Below are 21,424 nucleotides of genomic sequence, written 5' to 3'. Positions count from 1 at the left end.
TGAAAAAAATGCCTCAAAAGTATCGAATATTTCAATATATATATACATTTATATTTGTTTTTATTTTATTTATGAAATATATAATACATATCTAAGATATTATACTCCCAGGAATTTAAAAAAACATCATTTGGGACCGTAAATAAAAATGAGACATTTTTGTGACAATACATAATATCATACATAGTAAATACATCCGAAATTGTAAGAAAACAAAAAGAAACATAAAGCATAGTACTTTACACCATCTATATAAATAACATTAATAACTATCACTATCAAAAAGATTTAAGTAATATTTTTTAATTACGACACTTTTGAATTGGCTATTCGATTTTTCGTGTTTTAATATTTATTTAAAATTCGGAATGGTCAATACTTTCCAGAAACCTTTTTCCGAACTTCGTTGAGCAAAACTTAGGTACATGAAAATTCCCTGATTTACGCGTTATTATTATTATATTTATTAAATTATTTTATAGAAATACACCATTCTTTCTCAATAGTCCCCTTGATAAAACCTGTGTGAAGGAATATTTCTTTTATTAAAAAAAAGGTAATAATAATAACAAAAAATAGAAAAAATACCTAATTAAAAACACCTTTTTCTAAACAGAAATGACCGAAAAATATTTTTTTACAATAATAATAATATTACGAGTACAATACATAAGTTTTTATGAATTTTTTTAGTTAGTGTATACAATAAAGCATTATAAGAGTAGGCATATTTATTTTATATATTTTTAATTAATATTTTTTCTTTCATTCTTCATACTTCATAAGTATTTTGAAAAAACAACGCATTATCCATAAATAAAAAGTCGATTACGGGAATAATCTAATTCGGTTATTCGAACTATTAATATTGATAATAATCGTTTGCGATTAAGCACACCCCAACAGATTTATGTCTGACAGACCGGGTCGTATTCATTTTACAACGCGTGTGAAAAGGTAACAGATTTTGTATGCGTTTGCAGGATAAGCGCGGTAAAATATCGGGTAGTATGGATTTGCGTGGTAGGTGTGAAAACGGCCTATGTTATATACAAGTGCAAGCAGGGGTTGTAAATCATGATTTTATATAATTTATTTATTTATTTATTTCATTTTATTTGGGATTTTTACAGCTATTACATAAACAAAATAATTAGAAAAATCTTAAAAATACTAAAGCCAATTAAAAAAATCCACTGTAAATATAATGACACATAATATATAAGAAAAGAAGTTTAGTAATTGTATTTGTGTGACGTTTGTATTCATGTGTATGTGAATGTGTGTATGCGTGAATGAATGAGGGAGAGGATACATGTGCGTGTGGGAATGAAAGAGGGAGAGGGTGCGTTTGTATGGGTGCGTAAGTATGAAAATAATATATTTGCTTAAAACTTGTAAATTGTATTAAAAATGGTACAATAAAGAGCTTAGTAAAAAGTTAGAAACCTTTTTGTTAAAATTCAAATGACGAAATGATATAAATTGTTTTTTTTTATTTTTTTAAGTATGTTAAATTTCAAAACCGTATTCTGAAGAAAAAAAAGCATTTTATTTTTTAAATTTAACTGATACACATCGAATGAATAATGTGGGACGAGTCCTATACAATACAGTAGGTAATCACAAAATGCAGTAAATACGAAATAATGACAACAATAAAATAAGGATTGACAATACGCGAACGTTGATTCAAAACGAACACACAAATGCATATTTAACGTAGTTAAAAGTTTTTTATCCTTATATTCAACCCTAGAGTTAAAAAACGCATTATGTTATTTTAACCAAGGAATTTTGGTAAAAATATCGAGTTAATCACTTTATTTCGATTATTTCTTTTTTTTTATCAGCACCTTACATTAATTTATCAAATGTTCGAAATACGCTGTAGTAAGGGTACCAATGTAGTATCCTATGTAGGTGCGGATACGAAAAATAATAATGCCATGTATGTCCAACTGTATAATACATAATCATCTAAGATTTCGAATGTTCCGAATTTCCACATTTGGAGGTAAGTGAGGTACGAAGAAATATACAATTGAAGTTGAAAACAGACTTATCATTCGTTGCGTGAGACGCACCCTTTTTTGTTAAGCGTTGTCTTTCTTTTTGAATTTTAGTGCAAATTGAATCCACAGGTAACGAATTGTAACTTACCGCCGCTGCTGATATTAGCTCTGCGTTATCTGCGCCTAGCTGCTCGGAAGTCTCCAGTAACGTTCGTCAACTGCATGCGGCCGGGCTACCCCCAAGCTTTTTGCTTAGTCCTATCATCGCTATTAGACCAGTGCCGTCCGCACTTAGCTGCTCAGAAGTTTTCGGCAATGCTTAGAAATTGCGTACAATTTCATGCATGCGCACCGATGACATTGCACCCGCGGTTTATGTCAACAAAAACAAAAATGATGACACGTGCTGAAGGCGATCATGGCAGTAGAAGCCGAGAATGATTCTGCAAATGATATGTTTTCTGAGAAAAATATGCAACTTCCGTTCCAGTCAGTACCTCTACAAGGATCACCCTGCGTGCTCTTGATAGTCAACTATATCGTGGCTGCCGCCAGTTCAATTAATTTTTCAGAGTTACATTGGTAATGGTTCCCCCAACCAAATAGTTGGTAGCTTTTTCCGGGTATATTGGTATTTCCTTTTAGAGATTATAAAGCTTGTGTTGTCTAAGAAACGAATTAACTACCAGTAACTAGTCGTGCGGGAAAACTCAACCCTGAGAAATTAGAAGCGGCAAAAAAATAATTCAATTTCTTTACGAGTCAGGGCATATGCCGAACATCAAAATCCAACTAAACCACTCCACTATACATGGTTCGCTAGAAAATTTACAAATGAAGACCACGTGGAGACTACAAAAGATTACATCCACAGGTGAAACCAGACAACTATACTTCTACTCAAATCTACGATTTTGCATACAAATAGGGAGAGGCAAATTTTTTCTCAGCCCTGAATTTAACAAAAGCGTATTGCCAAATCCCCTAAAAACCGGAACACGTTCCTAAGACCGCTTTATTCACACCTTTTGGCTAATAAAAATTTACAAAAATGCTTTTTGGACTTGATTCAGCGCAGACATTCCAAAAGTTCATGCATACAATCATCAGTGACATGGACCTTTGTTGCACGTATAAAATCGATATGTAAGTGGCATCTGGAGATAAATGAAATGAGCGCCTTGAGACACTATTCAAACGGTTTACAGAATGAGGACTAATAATCAACGAAAAAATATGCCAATGCGGGAAAGAAGAAATCAATTTTCTAGGATGTACCATATCTAAAACGGAATCAAACCCATTATCTAAAAGCCCCTTCTGTCATAATATACAAGCAACAGACGAAAGTAAAATACTTTGGACATTTTTTAAAAATGGTCAACCACTATTGAAAATTCTAGATAGAAAGCAAGCTCTTTAATATTCTCAGGTTTAACCAGTTGTTCTCCAAGAACGAGGCTCTTTTTGTGATGTAAAGCATCATATTCTCATAGAATGTGCGTAGGTGTTTCCTCATCTACACTGCAAAATCCACATCTAGAAGTTTTGGAAAGTATCATTTTAGCAAGGTGTTTTTTCATTAATTTTATCGAAAAAATTCCTCCAAGATGCTCTCTTGGCTTTTCTTTGTTCTCAATTGAATGCAGTAAGAACTTTTCTGTATTGATCTTAGTTTAAGTTTCTTTTAGCCCTATTGAATTGCACTCTTGTTGTCCGATCAATTGTCAATTGATCGGATGGCTTTGCAAATCGTAACTGTGTTTAACTTCAGTTGGTCTTAGTATCCTACCCAGTTTTTGTTTTAGGGTAACGATATGATTTAACTTGTCTTTTACATCCCAAATCTTTATCAAAGCGTAGATGTCTGTAATCAGACGTGAAAACGTCATTGGAGACATGCCAATTGTGAATCTTACTAGTTATATCTAAGTGCTGTACTCTAGCATAGAAAATCATAAGAAAAATGATAAAAAGGAAATCACTTAAACGGAATGATTGACTCAAATATTTGAACTTTGCAAATAAACTTTGGCTAGATCCTCTAAAAAAAATCTCGAGAAAATTGGATCCCGCACAATCAAAATATTCAACCTTCGACAGAGAACTCACATTTAACATTTTAGATAACAAGTAGAAGGGCAGCAACTAACTGTGTACATGGACCACAAACCCCTTATTTTCTCACTAACGCGCAGCACAAAATCCTCATCACCCGGCAAGCAAGACAACTAGAATGTATAAACCAATTCAAGACAGATTTCAGGCATATTCCTGGGAAAGACAACATCGTCGCAGACACATTATCTTGCATTGAAACCATGACTATCATTTCAACTATTGATTATGCAGATATGGCTCAGCAACAAGAAAATAATGATGACTTCCAACGTTTAAGAAATGAAAAAACAAATCTAGTGCTTAAACAGCTTCTTTCACTCAATGCTAAACAAAGTATTTGGTGTGACACCTCAACCAACAACGTGCGCATAACAATCTCTAACATTATCACCGAAACTAACAACCTGACCCTCTTAGGACGTAAAACCATAAGCCATAACATCAAACAATACTTTGTCTGGCCAAAAATGTTTAAATTAGTAAAAAGAAATGTAAAATCCGTATTTGATATGTCAGTAAATAAAGACTGACAAACACACAAAAAGCTTTCTAATGACAGCTAAAAACATAAAACAATTCAATCACAAACATCGATTTAGTAGGACCTCTACCACCAACAAAGGTATTCCAGTACCTGCTAACTGAGATTTCCATACAAAATTTTCACGCAATCAGAGCAGGCAGACCCTAAGACCTTTCGCGGCAAACTACAAAAGCAAATGCAAAAGCTAAGACCGACATCACAAAAGGAACATGGACTTAACAGAATGTTCGTTTGTCAGGACTTCTAAAAGTGCACAGATGTCTTTTTGAGAGTTAACGCTACGAAAAAGCCTCTTCAAGCACCGACAATTCCGTATCACGGACAATTTGAAGTTTGAAGAAGAGACGACAAAAGATTCACCATACTTATCAACGAGAATTCCAAAGTCGTAATCATACACAAACTGAAGCCAGCATTCCTCGCAGAAGAAAAATGCAAAAACATAATCCCACAAACAGACTAAAACAATCCAAACACGATCACAGCGAGAGCAACTCGATTTAGAAAGCGAGTCAGATTCCAAGATTTTCATCAAGCAGAATCATCCACATGAGTTAAGTAACGGACATGATTCCAGCATATTTTTTTTTCTCTGGGTTCAACTTTTCCCACCCCATTTCTAGAATTAAGTTTTATTTATTTTTTGAACTTAACTGTATTTTATATTATTCGTTGTTAAATTTCAGCCCTCAATACTTTTTAACTTTTTCTTTACTGTACCTTTCTAAAATTTTAATTAAATCTTACATATTTTTATTCTTTTATATTCATCCATAAAAAGCTACCAATTTTTTTAATTTCCTCTTTAACAGGATAACAACTCAACGTGCCCTAACAACGCTAGATGAACTAAGCCGTGACCGACTCGCAGCCTTCATCCGGTAACGCTGTCCCAGGAGGGATTTGTATGGGAACGCATTCACTCGCTGCAGCTTTCGCCCTAAGCAACACTGACGCAAGGCGTACCGATTCACTGAAACCACAAGTTTCCAGGATCAAAGAAACGATTTAAATACCTTGTGCCAGCCGTTGATCCTAGTTCGTCTTCACTTGACTTAAAATCGAATCCAAAATTAACTTAATTTTTCTCACGCTTAAGTTCTACGGTATTGTACGGCATTGAATGTATTTTTGTATTTTATTTATAACAATTGTTAAACTTGTAAATAAAGCCTCAAACACGAAAGTTAAATTTTTCACTCGATACACGCAACCTTCTACAAAACTTCAAAGTTAAAATCCAAGATTATTTCTCATTCACACAAAAATGTTCCACTACAATTATTATACTAATAGAAAATCGTTTTCTAGAAAATGAGAATCAAGTTTTGGTAAGATTGGACTAAAATATCAAACTATTAAAAAAAAATGTTGAAATCATTTGAAGATACCAATTTTTCTTTTTACAAAAAAGAACCTTACTTAAGTGCGCACATAATACAAGGATATTTACAAATAAAACTTACCGATTTCCCGTATTCTTGTGGGTCCGGTTAATAAAAATGTTCTTTGATGTCAGAATAGACTATTTTTATAACTTGTCACAAACCCTGTAAGGATTGCGCTTCCGAATACACGTTTTTAAATGTTGATTAAAACACTTTTTATAAAAACACATTTGCACATTAAATAAAGTTTTTTTTTAATCCTATATGATTAAATATAAATAAATAATTTCACAAATGTTTAATCTTCTTATTTGACCAAACATTATTTAATCCAAAATAAGTGTACAATTTTTCGCGAAAGTGAATTTTTTTCTTTGTGGAAAAGACGTCTGAAATGAGATAATATTCACTAGTTACTGAATTTGTCCATGAGTTTTCATAAGTAATAAAATAACAACCTCTCGTTCCTCCCACGGCTTGGTTAATGAAGCTTGCGCAGACAGAAAAGCTTTTGTTCCCTGAAACATTTTTCAGGTATTCTAAAATTACATTTTATACTGAATTATCAAATGAAAGTGGAAACCAGTATCTTTCTACGTTTGCTTCAATTGTGATGAACATTGTTGTTTGATTCTCCATGAAATATTAAACTAAATATTTATCGGTTTTCTATAGAAACTCGATGTCTTAACTAAAACAATAGAATACATTTATGATTTATCCAAATAATTAGCTCATTTTTAAATTTATTTTTTTAGCTTATAACTAAACAAAAACAACGTCTTCGTACTATAAAATAGGGCATACCGCATGTTTCGGACCAAAAGACGTACTTTTTTACTTTGAAAATTAAATCAATAATTGGGCAGCGTCTTATGGTTTAACGCGTCTTAACGTCCCCGAAATACGGCAATTTAATTCAAGAGACGTCTTTAAAGGTGTATTTTTTTTTAATATTCTTGTTCTTTTTATAACATAAAACCTACTACTTTATTTTACTTAGGTATATTAAAACTAACACGACCCCAAATTTATTGATGATAAATATAATAATGTAGCTGACTTAGTGTAAAAAAAAAGATTTATTTTTGTATGACCAGTAGGAACACTTTCAGTGAGTAATGAGTACACATTTTGACCATTTATTGTTCTTTTGATCAGTCTGTTTTTTTGTTGGTTGAAAGAAAATTGAATATTTTTTATCGCAATTACCTTACCCAAAAAATCATTTAATGACGAAGAAAAACTTTCTCCCTTTGAATGTGGATTTGACCCAAAATCCTTAACCCGTCTCCCATTTTCAATTCATTTTTTTTTTATTACAATTATCTTTTTAATTTTTGACGTAAAAAAATGTTTAATAACTTTTATCAACAAGCCCACCAAGTGCACTTACTCTTGTTCTTTTGTTTGAAATTCATTAACACAAACATATTCTTTTAAAGAGCTACCGGGAAAGGCTTTTTACTTAAGGAACATTTTGCAAACTTTACAGGAGAGCTATATTTAAAAATTTACAGGTTTTTGGTGTAACACTTAAGGCCACACCCTTTTACAAACAACTTTCTTTGTGATTCCTGGTATCAAGGGGTTTGAAAAAGAAATCCAAGCATTAAGATACGAACAGCTGAACCCGTTACAGCAGCTAATTCCAAAGTATCTGAAAACTGTTTTTTTGAAATTGAAAATTATTTCAAAGAGAGGAGATGCTTGAAATAATGAAAAATTTATCTAGAATATTTAATGAAGTTGAGGCGAATTTCAAATTGTGTCCAAAAAATTTAATTCATAAAGAATTTCCAATGAAATTTCTGATTCAGTACCGGAAGAATATAATATTGGTTAAAGCGACAATGAATGGACAAAATAAATTTTGTTTAAATGAATATATAACAAAGGTTCTGTTGACTTAACTCTAAAAAAATTACCTAAAATTTTGTTTCTTGATGGCCACAAAACACATCTTACTGATTATCTTACCAAAACACAGCTCTTTATTTATGGGATTAAGTATGGTTTTGGTATTTTTATATCTCAAATCAACAAAAATTTAGCAACTGGCTAATGTAGCTTTCAAAAAGTAGCTAGAAAAGAAAAGTTTTGAAATAAAGGCAAAAAATCCATCGGATGCCCTTACCAAGTTCAATTTTGCGATTATTTTAAATGAAACTATTTCATCTAATTCAAATACTTTTCAACATGAAGTCAATTTCAAGATTAGAAAGCATAACTTAATTCTAGGAATTAATTCCATTTTATTAAATTGTATGAAATGTTGAATTCACAAAATACCTCCAATAGAAGAACTAAATTTGTGATTTTATTTTAGTGTCTATTTGCACGTTATCTATATATCTATCCATCTTCTATCTTCTATCTTCTATCTTCTATCTTCTATCTTCTATCTTCTATCTTCTATCTTCTATCTTCTATCTTCTATCTTCTATCTTCTATCTTCTATCTTCTATCTTCTATCTTCTATCTTCTATCTTCTATCTTCTATCTTCTATCTTCTATCTTCTATCTTCTATCTTCTATCTTCTATCTTCTATCTTCTATCTTCTATCTTCTATCTTCTATCTTCTATCTTCTATCTTCTATCTTCTATCTTCTATCTTCTATCTTCTATCTTCTATCTTCTATCTTCTATCTTCTATCTTCTATCTTCTATCTTCTATCTTCTATCTTCTATCTTCTATCTTCTATCTTCTATCTTCTATCTTCTATCTTCTATCTTCTATCTTCTATCTTCTATCTTCTATCTTCTATCTTCTATCTTCTATCTTCTATCTTCTATCTTCTATCTTCTATCTTCTATCTTCTATCTTCTATCTTCTATCTTCTATCTTCTATCTTCTATCTTCTATCTTCTATCTTCTATCTTCTATCTTCTATCTTCTATCTTCTATCTTCTATCTTCTATCTTCTATCTTCTATCTTCTATCTTCTATCTTCTATCTTCTATCTTCTATCTCCTATCTCCTATCTCCTATCTCCTATCTTCTATCTTCTATCTTCTATCTTCTATATTCTATATATATATAAATATATACATACATATGAATCGCCGTGTTGTGTCTCGCAAAAACTCAAAAATGGCTTGACATATTTACTTGACATTTTGCAAAATTTTTTGATTCACTTACTCGAGGTTTATAAATAATAACATCTTCAATATATTGAGTAGAAAAAAAGTTAGAAGCATATATGTGTTTTCATCGATTTTCCAGGGTTGCATTCGACTGAAATGCATATTCCAAAAAAATTGTAGAATATATATATTTTTTTGTAAATTGAAAAAGTTTGTACTTGTAACGTTTACAAACATCAATTTTTATCAGTAGATACTAAATTGATTAATTTCCTAACATTTTCTTAATTTCTACGTGTTAACATATTTTTAATGGATTTTTAATAATGTTTAAAAAAAATTAAACGACATTCGTGACATTTTTGAAACCGATTCTTACACAGAATGCACCACTGCTAGTAAGTAGCGTAGAGTTTGACATTTGCAAAAAAAAATCTTATTTGAAAAAAAAAAATTTCGTGTTTTGGAATTCAACCACAACCAAGCATGCGCGGTTCGTCCATAGAACGGGTGGAACTGTTGGTTCCCTAAATTTTACCGCTAGAATATTTAAAAAATCATAATAATAATAAAAAAAAATATATTCAATATTGTTTATTATAATAAACAAATACTAACAATGGTAATTTGTCGACTAATGCAACTAGATCTGTAACGGAGTCTACAAACAATAAATCTAATTTGTAAATGTGACGAAGACACCCCTAGCGCACAACCATTCCCTACTTCGGACAAAAGCTAACTGCGCTTGGGATCTAAAAAATATCAGCGCATCGCGCTATCCTTGAAATAAACAGCGAATTCATATAAGTCCAAAGGGGTAGGGCGTATGGTATTAAAATTCTGAGTCCGCGCATGCGCAGTCTAAATTAATTTTCAATGATTCTAGAAGCAATTTCTAATAACCGTTCCAAATTTATTATCTCGTTATGCTGTACTGTGCTTTTAACAAATTGAGGACTAAAATCGCTTGACCCAACTGAATGTTGTCTACTGTCGCTAAATATAACTCTACTGCGGTATTATAAGAGCACAAAATCGCTTGAATTGATTTTTTTCTTACAATTATTCGAATAAAATAACATACTTTTTTAGTTGACCGATAATAATTAGGTCTGTCAGTTTGTTTATATATTTAGAGAATCCGATTACGCTATTAGTAAAAAGCTATTTTATTTCAATACGGCAAACGTGAAAAAAATATATCTTAATCTAAGTAATTTGTGTAATTGTGTTTTAGAATCTTTGATAGTTAAAAGTTTTGCATCGCGAACGTTTGCCAAAAAAAAACTTGTTATTCAAAATGGTAAACCTACGCCGAGTTTAAAAATAACAACAAAAACAAAATCATGTGACTGACATTTTTCGAATTCCGTATGTACGAAAACTCAGTGGATTTGTGGTTGTGGACAAGTGTCAAAATTATATTGTTAGCCGTATATTTTATTCTGCACTAACAATTTTAATGCGTGGAATAAACAAGGATTTTGTGATTTAAACAATCTTATTAAATCTGCAAAAAGACACGAGTGTTCCTAACATCATATCGATTCATGTTTTAAACTCAGGCGTTTCAATAAAGAAAACAGAATTGAAACTTGTATAAGTGAACAAAATAAAATAAATATCGATATTTACAACAAAACAGTTGCAGCTAATAGATATATTATATCCAAACTCATAGATGTTGTTTGTTTTCTTTCAAAACAAGAATTGCCTTGATGTATGGAAAACCAATAAAACCATTGGCAAAAATAAGTAACTAATAAAATTGGGTTTTAAACTAAGGATGCCGACAATGATTATAATCATACACGTGCGTTTTGGTAAATTTTGAAAGCTTAAGCAAATTCCTTACAACTCGCCACGGTTAAATAATTGGGTTTTTGCACATATAACGGAGGTCATAATAAAACCCGACTCCGTACAATGAAGTAAACCCCGAAATTCTTCCAAGGGACCGGACTTAACCTACCCCATCGTAAAATGTAAACCTTTCCATCTCCGGAACGTGAGAAACTTTTCCCGGATTATCTGCATACAGAAAGATGCATAGGGCACTAACGCGGTCGACAGATATTCCGGTCACTAATATGTATGGAGGCAAAATAGTCAGTTTTACGCTTCAGGTTCCAATCAAGGAACTATAAAAACATTGCAGCGTGGAATTAAATTTAAAAATCAATATTTCACATCTTCCTTGCCGAAAATCGAACACAACGTTTTATTAGACATGTATATCTTTAAAAGTTTTTTTTAATATATTTTTTCGAAAGTTTACCCATAAATTACATAAAAAATATTTTCATTTAGATAATCTCGAATTTTGATACACATACACAAGTACATTTAAATTCTTAGTAACTGGTCTTTAAATAATCTATTTCTTTAAAAAATGTTTTTTTTTTCTAAATAATGTTATACAATTATTACATTACAATTATTATTATTACATACAATTATTATACAATTATTATATACAATTATTATATTGTTGCTTTTAATGGCGCAAAATTCATTAAATGAAACTGATTTTCAAATGTCACAGTTTAAGTACTCGGTGCAGCTTGGAAGCCCATTAACTTTTACTGAAAATCCAACCATTAAACAAAAAAAATGTGTTTTTCTCATCGTTGTTAAGCTCTCGTTGGATGGAATAAAATAATTTTAATTTATGGCTGAACATAATACACATTTCTCTTTTTACTTAATGGAGATAACAATTGATCTGTACAAATATTACAGTTAATTGAACGCCTAGTAAGTCAAAAGTCATTAAATTAGTTTTTTGAAATGTATTTATAGTATGCGCTACCAGCGGAGGTAAAAAAAAGCTAAATCTACATTTACACATATGTTTATGTAGGTTTAAGTAAAAGTACTATTTTACTTCTGATAATTACACTAATTGGATACTCTAATTCTGGATATTCATATATTTTCACTTGAATTTGAACAGAAATAGTGCAGTAGTGTATAGGATATTGCATTTGTACACCGAATTCAGCGTATTTCAATCATCTGTTACATGAAGGTTAAGTGATCAGACCTACTCTTTAGTCCTACGCTTCAGGTGCCAGTCCAAGAATAATGAAATATTGCCAATTGAAAAAAAACCTTAAAAATCCACATTTCACCTCCACATCGCCAGGAATCAAGCCCAGAAATATAAGATTGGTAAGCAAACGTGCCAACTACTAGACAAAAAAGTGAACTCTTTACCCGTTTCCCTTATTCAGGATTTTAACCTGAGAGCAGCCATAAAGTCGAAAATACTTTTCCAGGGGTTTGGTTCTTTTAACGCACAGAACTGTATGCTTTATCCACCTGGACACAGAAAACTAAAATATAAATAAATTAAAACAAATAAAAAAACCGGTGCTCTTACGATGGAGAAGTTTGGATGTTAATTGTGGATGCCTATGCTCTATTATGGATCTTACAGAATAACTGATCTAGACATCTATCATGTTAACCTTAAATCTGTGAACTTTAGATACCTCTTCAAAGATTATTATCAAAAATCGGTGCAAAGGTATCGGATATTTTTAAAATGTATCTCCTAACATAAAAAAACAATACAAGGCTAATCATGAAAGTTATATCTCAACAATGTGCACAAGATTATAATAATGATTTATATGAACGAAATAATATTATCAACCAGTTTCAATATCGATCTAGGTCATATATATTTGCTATAAAGCGTATTTGAATTTCACAGATCTTAAAAAACCGTATGGCGATGAGAATGTTATCAATCATTTTAAATATCAAGGTGATCGACAATAACTGAATATTGAAACAAAAACATCTTTAATAGCATTTCAAAGCGATTTGTGTAGATTTTTTTTTAAATCGGTAAGTTTATTTTGTATTTTTTAAATTAAAATAAATAAATATTTGGCTTATGTACAATTAGCATATAAACAAATAGTCATTTTCATGGTACTAATAATTCATTGAACATACCAAATATTCGCATGCAGTGACTTGCTAATCAATACAGTGATGATTTAGATTTATTTTATACCACGCCGCTGATGATCAAGTCCTATGTTTTGAAAAAGAATTAATAATTGAAAATTCAAGGAATGATTAGTTATTTACCTTTTTTAAAACTCTTTACTCTTGCATCTTTTTATTTTTAAAAATTTTTATTGTTGAGTATTCATATTTATACATACCTTGATGGAAACTTTTAAACTTTCCTTTAAAAGCACTTTGTTGACTGCAAACGGCTATTTTCTTCGATTTACCTTTTTTTGTATAACTAAATATTTATGTTTGTTACAGATGCAGTAATTCTTTTTTTTTTATACATGAATAATGTTTACTATTCCTTGTTCCAGTGTTTGTATGTTCAATAGATCATTTTTAACAAAATTGAGTTCTGTATGCGTTAATATGTTCATTATTTTATTACGCGTCAATGTAGCATAAGAATTATACTTTTTCCGTTATTAAAAGCTATTTTAAGCATTTTTTTAGTGCCAATATCCACTTACTGATTTTATTTATTTCATTTTAAAAACAAAAAAAAACCTCTTCTCTAAAATTAGCAAAATGGTGTATTGCACATACAAAAACTAGGGCAGCGAATTGTGTCTTTTTATTTGTTTTTATTCCGATAAAAAATAAAAATACCATATTACAACTAAATACATTTTTTACATTAATTAAATACATATATTTACATTGACGTTTCCCATTACGTTCAAGAAATAAACAATTCTTGTGTAAATAACTATATAGTAGACTTGTTGAACTACGTCTTAAACTTTTTTTAAAAGAATAAACTATATTAAATAGCATTACGTCGACATCTATGAAACGAATTTGGAAGCTCTTCAAGGACGAATCATTTTCATTTAGTATCAAAATGAATTTCTGGGATATTTTTAACTTAGCAAATAACTCAACCCATTCCCAAGATTGAGGTTTGAGTTTTTGCTTGGTACATTATTTTTAAGGTTTGTAAATTCTAAATTTACATTAAAATCTTCGGTGTCGATGAAACGTTTTAAGGGAATGGAAATATTTTAGGAATGCATAAATTAATCATAGCATAAAATAAATACAAAACCTTTTTTTTTTTAGCAATTTTTTCTTCTATTTCCGTTTCCAAAGAAAACTGTATTTCTTTATGAAATTAAGGAATTTTTGAAGTTCTCGGTCTGTTCCTCTAAAAAGGCAAAAAAACATCGTCTACGTACCGCCGCCATAATATGATACGTTTCAGAAATGGTGAATTACTTTACATATTTAATTATCTAATTCATTCATAAACATGTCATCTACATCAAAAACTTATTACAAGAAAACAGATTGCTTATAATGATGGATATAATGAGATTCCAATTGATACAATATTAAATCAAAAACGCAAGCTTATAAATAAATATTTATAGTGTACTCCCACAATAAAGTAAGCTAACCATGGAAGTTAGCAGAGGCTGATTTTTTTTTATGAATGTAAATTTTTCAAAAAAATAAATTAATTCCCTACCATCAAACATAAGACACAATTAATAATATGTAAACATTGTTAAAATATCATTAAGACAAAGTCCTTAAATATAATCAATCTGGCATATGCCGATTCAATTTTAATGATTGCGATACAATCTACATTAGAAAAATCAAATAAGCTTTAATATAAGAGTAAAAGAACACTTAAGGTTCCTAAATAATAGATAACATTTTTTTCTGAATTCGCAAACTTTTAATATAAAATATGCACACTTTTAACAAAGACACTAGATTAAAAGTTCTTTGTGTTGAAAATAAAATACAAAAATCAGACAATTTGGAAACTTTTGAAATTAAAGAAGCGATTAATAATGAGAGAACAATAATAAATATCCATATAAGCAATGCAAGTTTCTTTCAGTCTACCCCTGACTAGTTTAAAGATCGTATCCATCTCACTTTACGCTTTTCATCTTTACAAGACAAGAAGACTTGATTTATTAGCTCCATGGGTTCGATAGAATACATATTTTGTAAAAATTGATAAAATAAAATAGGATAGAATTCGTAAATTAATTATACTTGGATAAAGAAGCTTGTGTAGCTTTAAAACCAGTTGGTAGAAAAAATAAAAAATAAGTAGTTAAAAACAAAATTATTTATTATATTCTAATAAATAACCACAAATTCAGTGCTTCAAATGTAAAATTTATTTTAATTTTATTATAACAAATATCAACGAATATTCCGTTATTTATTTTTTGTGATTGATGATTCATTTGCAATAAATGCATATCCCACTATTATAAACAATTTATTAAACTCATGTTATGAAATGTTTAGATTTGTTTATTGATTTAAACAAAATAATACTGCCATGGTACGCGGCAAGAACGGGCTCATTAACGAAAAACTAATTTTACGTGAGAGCAACAGGTAGAATAAATTCATGTATTCAACTAAAAAGTTTTTCAATTAATGATCTTTTTTCTACAGTCATAGAAGAAAGAAACAAAAACTTATACTTTATATTAAAAAACTCCTTTCTTGAATTGATAAAAACAAGCTCGTTCCAGCAATTTTCACATTTTGTCTGTTTTTTACGAGCTACGACCCCATGTTTATTTCCAACAATTTTTAAGACACAAAAAATCACATTTCGTTAGTATTTAATATTTTATTTCATTGAACTCACTCAGAAGAAACAAATGTCATTCATATATAAAAAATGGAAAAAATGCCACGAGCCCATTTTCTAAATAAAGTGTTGGCGTATAAATATCATTTATTAATTTAAAACAACTCTTTCAAAATTAAATCGTGTGCAAGACAATGCAAAAAGAGTTTGCGGGTCAATAATTTATTTGAGTAGTGTAACACCATTAAAACTGTTTTTGGGACCTTCGTATAAACCAGAAATATATGTTTTCTTTAATTACCAGATGACTTGTCTTAGTTTATCCTTCAATAACTTTAAGTATTTAATAATTTCAAATATTATAAAGAAGTAATAATAAAACGGTATTTACTTTGCCACTTGTTATGTACAGTTTCACGTATTAATAATCCTCTCAAAACATTCGTGAACCTAAATTTATTGAGATAGTCACACATTAATTTTTGTACCTTTAATAAAGTTTTCAATGCTATATTTCAGGTTTTTTTCAGAATCTTTAAAATAATCATATTTTCAAAATCGATCCACAGAAGAAGTATTCATCATCATGTGTAATAAATTATGAAAAACATTTTTTCGATACTTCTATAAAACACAAAAGTTTTAAATTGATGCGTGTGGTGATAAAAAATCAAGTTAATTTTGATCACAAATGTTATCACATTATTAATGAAAATAAGCGTTGAAATAATAAATATATTGTTCAATATCCATAGATCCATCTCAATTTTTTATTTATTTATTGGATATTACGTATTTAGTTTAACACTAGGAAATTTTAAACAACATTACAACATGACGTCACCGTAAATGGATCTATGACGCAATAACAGAAGCTTTTCAGGGACAAATTTTCTATATTTAGAGCACATTATGTAGCGTGATTTATAAAATTATCAAATAGCGCAACCAATTTCCAAGGTTAAAGCTGAACTCTTCTCTAAATTTATTTAAATTTATTGATAAAACCGCAGATGCCTAAATATAGACGTTCTTATTTATGTCATAAAGAAAACGTTAACGTTAGTCATTTTGTACATAAATTCCGAAGCGAGTCAAAATCGTAGGCTCAAATAAAAAAAAAAATACACCAAATTCGCTGGATCCATGGAGTCCAGCAATAGCTTCACAAAGGATTACACAACATTTTTTTTAATGCTTTTACATAGTCAACGTTTTAATGACGTCATCCGCCGTCCCGTGACGGCCGCTCCATGACGGTACCGCTGTCTTAGGAAACCATAGCTTAAGCGAAAAATGCGAACCTTTCCCATGGTTGAGGTTTGGGTCTTCGCTTCCTAATTTACACTTGATAATAAATCCACAGGTGCCTCAAAGCTTACATTTTTAGTCAGTGGAATAAAACTTCAGCGAGAAATTATATTATGTAGATATAATTCTATGTCCAAAGAAAAAAAATCTTTAAAATATATGCGATTTTTTTATTGTATTTTCATGAGAACCTATCGGCATTTTGTTATTGATTTTTTCGACGAAAAATATAAAAATCTACAGGATTTTATTTATTCATATAAACAAAATGTGAATACATAATTTTTGTAACATTTGCAATTCAAAATTTGTCAATAGACAAGAGTCTAGGAACAACCTTGTGGATTTACCGGTTACAAAACCAATAACATGATGTTTTCTTCTTATATAAGTATAAGAGAAGAAGAGTTATAACAAGCTTAAGAAGAAATATGATCATTTTTTTCCTATTTGGTTCACTGCATACTCAGGAATAAATTATAAACATTTTTGTAGTCCTGTACATCGGCAATCGTGTTGATATATCCTCCTCGGGCCTACGGTATCATATATGATACTTTGGGTTTTCGTCAGAAATATATCATCTGGTTATGCTGTGTGACATGAGATCAGAGTATCGGATCAAATAGGAAACTGTTTTAACGACGGAGTTGTTTTGACTTGTTTAAACTAGTTACTTTGAGCACAACTGTCAAGTAAAAATCGTGATTTTTTGCTGTCATCATGTCTCGTATAGAAATTGGAGGGAAGTGATATTTTATTTATTTTACGCAAGTAATATGGTATTATAAATTATTTTTAGTGAGTTCACTTCAGTATTACGATATAAAATTATATCTAGCTTGTATTTTATTGAAGTATTTCATGTTTTTCTTTGAAGTATCATACGTGATACCTCGGGTCTTTAGGTTAACTTTTATTTTTCATTTCAGAGTTAAATGAAAATAAAATCGAACAAGAGCTGTTACTACCTATGGATCCTAATGATTCAGACTTGGAATGCAATGATGATTAGGGTAGTGATGAAGAAGATGACATGCAAACAAGAAGACCTTTGAGCCCGGATCCTGTGGATATTTATTCTGATAATGATTGGAGTGATGCTGATAATGTATCCTTACAAGAATTACGTAATTATGGGCACAATCCTAGAAATTCTTGGATTTTATTCATAGTAAATTGGCAGTTGAAGGTAACACTATCAACAATGTGATGGAGTTTGAGAAATTAAAACGGCCTTCAGAGTTTGTGTCAAAGTATATTGATGACTCATTTTATGATTTAATTTATTTGCGCACAAACCAAATGTATTTAGAACGACACGGAAAATCCCTCGCAACTACTGGTTGTGAAATTAAATGCTTCTTTAGAGTAAGCAACATAATTGGCCTTATACGTTATCCTCGAATACGACTATATTAGGCTCGTCAAACTCGTGTGCCCTCAGTTGCCGATAATTTTATAAGATCCAGGTTTTTTGCTATCCGGTCAAATTTAAAATTAGAAGATGACAATGCTGTAACGGAAACTACTAAAAAAATTACTGTCGATGATACCCTCCCCCCACCCTTTACTGTTAGGAATTTTCATGAAAATATATTTTTATTTTCTTTCTTTTTTCAAGTGAATCAATTAAAAAAAAAAGTTTATCAAGTATGTACTAAACAAGGCCTCGGGTCTGAGGAGGATATGATATATTTATTGCAAATGAATATTCGGTATTTTTTTCAAAATTGTAACTCTTTATATGTTTTTCCTTTCAGTATACTTTTGCTTTTTTTATCGGTGTAAACATTTAAGTAAAAATGTAAGAAAAACTCCCATATAAGGGCCTAAGTCTTAGTAGTTTCTCAACTCCATGTTAGTGAAATTATACTTTTAACACAAGTTAATATACACTAGGACGGTTAAAAAATCCGATCTTTCAATTACCGAATTCAAGCAGGGTTTAAAAATTGTATAGACAGTATCTAAAAAAATATTGGAAATAAAATCCTGCATTGCATTAACTGTATCGCAAAAAGCCAAAAGTTTTGAAAACATTAAAAATAACACAGAAATTTAATATTTTGCTTCAAGTAGTATATATGGGTATGCAATAGCATTAACAGTTTTTAAAAGTTACTAGTATAGGTATTTAGACTTTACTGAGAAAAGTCAATTTAAATTATCGACTCAACTAAAGCGTTTTCCGATTTTCCAAAGACACATTTTGGACATCTTAGTTCCTTTAAATTGTTTCAATAGATTAGATTTCGAAAAAACATATCTGGTAAATAGTATGAACGGTTTTCGCCATAAAACACATGAAAAAGTTATTTTTGTGCCTTTTTATACGTGCTAACTTTGAAACAAAACCTTCGAAGATTTAAAGATTTTATTAGTTAATAAAGCTCGTAAAATGACATGAATAACATGTTTTTTCGAATCCAGTCATTTTGAAGATTTATCAGTACTCCGACGATATGCAGTATACACGGGTTTGTTTTCTAAAAATACAATACTGGACATATATGTAGGATTTATGTTGCAGAAGGTTGAAGCTCCTACCTCAGAGGTTGACAAAAGACACGTGGTTGCTGTTTTGTAACTGGATTGCCACGCCTTGTGGTCTCTTTATACGCCACGTTTCTTTGTCTTTCATATACAAAACCGGTGTTTCTTACGTATCAACTATCACTGCCTCCACCTACCATGGAATGACTTCTCTACAACATCGTAGAGTGTGTGCGGACCAACTACTGCTTCACAAAATTATAACAGGAATAGTTAACTGTACTGAACTACTTAGTTTAATAACAATACACGTGCCAGACAGAATTTGTAGATGGTACCACCTATTTTATATACCAAACATCGTATGTTGAAAATGCTTTTTTTCGTAGGACTTTTTCAGTGTACAATACAAAATTTAAAGATATAGATTACACAAACATCACTCTGTCAGATTTAAAATTTACACTTAAAGTGTATTATGTAACTAAGTAGACATTATAATAATAAATATGTACATCTCCTTTTTCAAGCATTCTTGTCCTTATCCCGCCCAATTTACAATTAATTACTGTTCTTAAAAAAAAATTTAAAAAATCTTTGATAATTGAAAAATATTAACGAGTACATGAAAATAACATTTTTATATGTATAAACTTATGTGTATTTATTTCATATGTTTTATATTTTATTTACTAACTTTGTATACTTTGTGGAAATCTGTTATTAGTTCTGAGTTTATACACTATATCTGTTTGTTTACTATAAATATGTATGTAGAACTGTTCATTTCCCAAATAAAATAAAATAAAATAAAATATCTCAGTGGTAGAAACGATGTAAATGTACTACGGGCTCTCGTCGTTATCTGAAATACTTGCATAATATGTTGTATTGTATTAAATATAAAATTATGACTTGCTTCATCGATCATCGCACTATATTTCATGCAAAATGATTTAGTACGTGTGTGTGTCATCGATCACGTACCATGAGCCCTACATATACCATATAAGAATAGTATTAAAAGTTATCCTTTAAATAAGAAACCTTTTAATACGAATGGGATATTTAAACGTTGACGAACGCAATATGCCAATCAAAATATCGATTTTATTTAAACATGAAAAAGCGGATAGAACATCGCATAACTCCATATTTACATTTAGACCTCGTTTCTCTACATTGATTCATCTTTTGATGCATGCACGCCGATCATTCCGTCTTCTGACATGTCCAACTCAAAGTATTTTTTTAATTTGCTCAAGCCACATCTTTTTTCAACTATGTTTGATTATGTCCAAATGCTTGCAGACTGGCTGGATTTCCTCCCTAGGGAGTTGTTTATATTTAAATTTATTTCAACAGAGAGGAAAAACATTTTTGAGAAGAGAATATGCTAGTCTAGGCATTTACAGAGCTTATGACCTGTCATTGGCTGGTTTAAGTGGCCACTTTACACACTGTGTAACATTCACAATTCTGCCCATGTTTGAACATCCACATTCCCTTCTAAAAAATGTTTTCCCTCTCTGTTGAAATAAATTTATGCATCTTTTTTGTTTTTATTGTTTTTTGCATCCATAACCATTTGCATGGCTAATCTAAATGTATATTCATACAGAGATGGAAAACAAATACGGGCATTTTGGTATAAGCAAAACTAGTGACTTGTCATCGGCTGTTAAAATTTAATATATTTTTGAGAAGATAATATTATGGAAGTTAAAGTACACATATTTGTTATTTATTTATGCTTTATTAAGTTAGTTCATAACATCTCGAGAACTTATATACCCTTGTGATGACATTATTTTTTTTTAAAAGTAGATAAGGGCCATAAGCCCCGCC

General features: G+C 30.4%; 1 long non-coding RNA gene across 1 annotated transcript; it reads left to right on the top strand.

The window, feature by feature from the left end:
• The first annotated feature begins 17,775 nt into the window (after window positions 1–17,775).
• Window positions 17,776–20,100, top strand: LOC148284692 (uncharacterized). Its single transcript, XR_015824055.1, has 2 exons — window positions 17,776–18,272; window positions 19,614–20,100. It is a non-coding gene; the product is annotated as an uncharacterized LOC148284692 (long non-coding RNA).
• The last annotated feature ends 1,324 nt before the right edge of the window (window positions 20,101–21,424 follow it).

This window comes from Micrasema longulum, unplaced genomic scaffold (genome assembly GCF_059751315.1).
Source record: "Micrasema longulum isolate JH-2025_06_02 unplaced genomic scaffold, ASM5975131v1 h1tg000097l, whole genome shotgun sequence".
Taxonomy (NCBI): domain Eukaryota; kingdom Metazoa; phylum Arthropoda; class Insecta; order Trichoptera; family Brachycentridae; genus Micrasema; species Micrasema longulum.
This window is presented reverse-complemented; position numbering and strand designations above follow the sequence as displayed.